The 5,020-nt window shown below is 40.0% G+C and overlaps 1 protein-coding gene across 1 annotated transcript in view; it reads left to right on the top strand.

Annotated features, from left to right (window-relative positions):
* LOC122091436 (chaperone protein dnaJ 49-like) overlaps positions 1 to 1,375 on the top strand; it is a 6,485-nt gene extending 5,110 nt beyond the window's left edge. The window contains exon 2 of the mRNA XM_042661380.1: positions 894 to 1,375. The gene's annotated coding sequence lies outside the window, so the exon portion shown is untranslated. The remainder of the gene's footprint in view (positions 1 to 893) is intronic.
* The last annotated feature ends 3,645 nt before the right edge of the window (positions 1,376 to 5,020 follow it).

Raw genomic sequence — 5,020 nt, 5'->3', positions numbered from 1 at the left:
GGGGAGGTGGGGGTTGGGGTTGTGGGGGCTAGAGAAAACCAGTTCTCCTTGGGGGCGCATTCCAAGAAATTATGAAGTATATGGAAGTATGGAACTGGTAGAAATCCCCCCTTTGTTTCCTGGAATTAGGTAAAATTAGTGTTTACTAAATTATCTGGTGTTGTTTTTATTTTATCCATAGAACTGATAGGCGGACGTCGTTGTTACTAACAGCTAATTTTCTTGAAGAAAGACATTTTAGAAACAAAAACCTTGATGGAAAGCTGATGGAGGATTCATGGATTAATCTTTTGTCTTTATCATCAATTTGATTTTTGAATTAAGCCAACTAATTTACATATCGCATATCCAAGGTTCAAGAATGTAGCTACTTAACCTCTTATATCAACAAATTGACTTTCCTAATTTAAACAAGAAGTCTTGTAAATTAAATGAATTGATGTCAAATTGAATTTGGGTACTTGTTCATTTAACAAGTAATGAGTTGCATACGATTTATCAAGTATATATCTTATGAACCTAGGAACATGCAGCTATATCCCCTTCCATGAGATACCGGAAGCTTTGATTGCACCTCTTCCTTTGTTTCTGCAGTAGGAATTTTCTGTCAACAATTTGAAAGAATAAAGTCATGGAAGATTGCTTTCTTCTGTTTCTCAGCAGAACAAGTGAAACCTTAATCTAATTAGAGCATGCTGGGTAACACTTTTTAGCAGTTGATTATAATTTTTCCTTTATGTGGAAAAGACTTGGTTGCTTTATATTATGACCGATGGATAATAGCATGACTGTTCCTGGATCCATATGTGAAAACAATGAACTTGTTATTAGTTTTACCTTATACTATTAGTTCCACCTTATACTTGACACTTTTTTTTTTTTTGGTCTCGCAGAATTACAGTCAGAATGTAGGACTTTTCCTCTATGACACGAGGAAGTGTCTATGGTGGATTCTGGCAGATGAAGATTACAGTGTCAAGTTGTTAATATTGTGCAAAGGTGATGCGAGATGGAGGGGAAATAAAGAAGACACAGCATGTGCACATTATATAGCATTTGCATATGCTTACATATGGAAACACTGCTTCATCATCCTAGTGCTTGGAATGGCAGTGATGAGCACATTCTTACGGATGAATATTAAACAATGAGTGGAACCGGAATTTGTAGAGCTTATTTTACATGAGATTATCACTTTTTTGATGCTTGATACACCCTGAATTTCTAGAAGTACACTTCTAGGAAAGTTTGGTATATTGACTGATCTTTGTAAGTTTTGTAGCATCGTCCAGGATGCTGGTGATTAAGGGGAGAGAGCATGAACCTATGTATTTTTTTTTTTAATGAGAAGGAAAATAATCAATAAGAAAGAGCATCCAAAATCACAATAAAGTAACATCTCCCTTTACATGGAGGTACAGGCCATTGTAGATGATTCATAAGCTACATATAAACTGCTGTTACTTAACCTGAATACGAACAGATTTAAATAAAGATTAGTTCTTGAAATCTTTGAGAAACAGGGGAATATATCCAATGGCCAGCAAAAAGGTTAGTGTTCTATCAAACCATCTTTTCAGATCTCCAGAATTTGTCCAAACGTCCAGCTCTGTGAATTCTGTTATTGTTGCACCTTGTAGTCCTCTCTTGTGAACCTATTTACTCTGGCATAGGTTCATACTTTGGATTGGTTGCACCGGAAAAAAGACAGATGGAGGCATGGAGCTCTCGACTTCCGGATTGAGATCCTTTGAAGCGTGCACATTCAACGATCAGGATTGCCTTGAGTTGCATGTTTGAGCATTCCTGGTCATTGGATGTGCATTACAAGCCATGTAGTGCTACAGCGGAGCCCAATCCTTGGCTTCGTAGGGAATGGCAATTGGCATCACTCCTCCCCTCTGGATCTGGGTCCTCTTCAATTAGTGGGTCCCCAGTTAGAGCCCAATTAGCCAACGTCCCAATAATTGGAAAGGATCTTTTTTCCTTCTTCATAAAAAAAAAAACACCTGTGGAATAGTTTTGACAAGGCATCAATAAAGTGTATATTAGTGATTCCTAAGGGACATTTTTTTTTTTTAATTATATTATGAGAGCAGCTTTCTAAAATAGGATTATGGAATCCATGCATGGATGGTAGCACTAATTGCCACTTGAAAATTTCCAATTGAACTAAAACTTTATCAGTGAGTAGTTGGACCTAACCTGAATTTACACATTCAAATAATTAAGACCCATCATAATATTCCTTCTAGCGAGGTTATTTGGAGATCCTTCTCCCAATACCATAAAATGGGCGGAGAGAAATTGAAAAGGCTAACCTTGCAAATTATGTGAACCTCATTAGCATTACTCTTACTTTTTAGCAGGTTTCTTTTGCTCATATTTCTTGAGACAGAAGCATCATGTTAACTGATTCTCTAACTTGGAAAGCCTTATCCCAAGCGTGTAGAATAGAATGACCAGCATCCAATTCAAGAGGCTTGTAATTCTGAATTCGCATACTTTTCGCATTTTAATGAATTGTCCAACCAAACTAGCATTACAACAAATTAGTAGTCTGAAAAATAATTTTTATTTTCAATTCCTTCACTTTTTTGGTTCCTATGATAAAGATTCGACGTTAGGATTTTTGGTAACCTCCTTCACATATTCTTAAGGTTACCTAGGATTTTACAAAATGGAATTGAAGTCAGAATAGGTCCCATCCGATTCACTTTTTTGAGAGAGTCATAGAACTAATAATAGAAATTTGGGAAGAAAAATGATATCTGGTCGCATGGGATCAATGAGGGGCATACATGGGCATCAACAAGGATCCTCTCTTGAGGGTTGATTGTTCAAGCCTTGTCCATAGCTACTTAGGTGATATTCAAGTGCTGATCCAACGATTGTGCTTTTACCGATCAAAGTAGATGTGCTCCACCACAAACTGTTGAATCAGTGAATGGACACATGTCGATCGTTCAGATAACTATGAACTGACCTATGTGATCAATGGGGAGGAGTTGGATCCCAACAGGGGTGGGTATTTCGAATTGGGTGGGAACGTCATTTCACCTATTCTGTCTCGATGCAGGCCCCACATAACTTTCGTTTTTTACCAAAAAAATCTCTCTCTCTCTCTCTCTCTCTCTCTCTCTCTCTCATTGCTACCCATGGGCATTAACCGGGGTAGGTGTTTTTGTATTAAGGTGAACCGTCCTTGTCATATTCCGAGTCTGAGTGCATACCAAAACACGGCCTATCCACTTTACGCCGTCCCTGTCTTTTATTATCATTGATACATCCGACGATAGCTCCTCAGCCACTCCATTTTTTTTTTCAAAAATATTGTGAAACAACAAGAATTGCAGATAAAAGAAAGAAAGAAAGAGACCCTTCAACTTACAAGATTTTTCAGAAGATGACCAGAATACCATCTATACCATCCATAAATCCTATTATTACAGACAGTCTGAGAGAGAGAGAGAGAGAGAGAGAGACCACACCACTCTACCTCCAGGTGTACTTCCATGATTTCAAATTTCAAAATCATACATATATCTGATAGTAAAGGGCATTTGATAACTGAAGTCAGGAACGAGGGGTCCATGTCCATCCCTCGTCCCATCCATAGTCTATACGATGGCGATTGCAAAGGAAATCCCTTTTCCTCTATCTCCTCGATGCGTTACTCACCGGATTCAACGTTGGATCTGAATAAGGAGACGCGGTTGTAGAGGAGGAAGATGAGGAGGATGACGAAGAGACCTACGCCGATAGGAGATCCGCTGAGGCGGTGGATAGAATCCGGTCCGCCGGTGGATAAGACGCCGTAGATTATCGAACCTCTGGCCGACGACAGGAAGTGTATCACCAACAGGAGTACGATGGGGACGATTAGGAGACCCACCGGAGTCATCATCCCCGAGATCGCCCCAGTTATGGCTTCTCCTGGGTTCCCTACCATTAATGGCAGCCCCAACACTATCCCCACCACCACCGCTAGTAGCACTCCATGCGGCGCTCCTCTCCTTCTTTCTCCTATCATCTTCTCTCTCACTCGATCGCTTACTTGCTTTATCTGTATCTTCTGCTCACCTATCCTGCTCCTCCTTTTCTTTTTCTTTCCTCTTCCTCTTCCTCTTCGCAGTTCGGAGTTTGGAACTTTGAACTGAACCAAGGGGGTGACTCTCTACTCTTAAAAGTTAAACTTACACGTAAAGACGCGTTTGTCTCAACTTCCTCACAAAGTCACTATCCTTCGTAGAAATAAATACTAAAAAAAATTATCTATATGGGCCAAACACGTACTGACGATAAGGACAGAAAGCGATCGTGCGTGGCCCCACCACTCTGAATCAATAATATCCCCTTGCAACCAATGTTGAGGAAGAGGGATTCGGCAGCGGGATTGGCCCCGCTTGATTCAAGCAAATCCACCCGAGGGAAAATATCTTAGAGTGCGTGGTGCTGGGAAAAAAATTGTCTGCAATTCCGATCTTATATAATTTCATGAAATGCCACCTTCAGAGGGTGATACGTGTATTGATGTCAATGCAATGGTCCAGATCTGATTTAAATGACTCTTCACTAATTTAAGGTTTTATTAATTGTATCAGATCTGGACCATTGCATTAGTATCAATACACATGTCACTCCCTGAAGATGGCATTTTACGGAATTGTACGAGATTGGAATTGCAGACGATTTCAACAGATCCCATTTTAGACTGGGACCCACCATCCGACCCATTCGTGCCAGCACGTCGTGTGCGTCCCTTGCATCCCCCTGTGGCGTTATTGTACAATAGTACTTGCGCAGTATGCCATTGGGGTCGAGCGTTCAAGCCAAATCTAAACTAGAGGGAACACAAGTAGGCAACTAGGATCTCCTCCACATCGTTGCAGCCACTGCAATGTTGCATTGGACAATTAATTTTTTTTGATAAGTTGAGCATTTAATTATTGGGAGTCCCTTGGGTGTGTGCCCGCTCTCAACTGTTAAATACTTATTATTATCTATTGTTAAATTTCTC

The sequence above is a fragment of the Macadamia integrifolia genome, chromosome 10, assembly GCF_013358625.1.
Source record: "Macadamia integrifolia cultivar HAES 741 chromosome 10, SCU_Mint_v3, whole genome shotgun sequence".
Classification (NCBI taxonomy): domain Eukaryota; kingdom Viridiplantae; phylum Streptophyta; class Magnoliopsida; order Proteales; family Proteaceae; genus Macadamia; species Macadamia integrifolia.
This window is presented reverse-complemented; position numbering and strand designations above follow the sequence as displayed.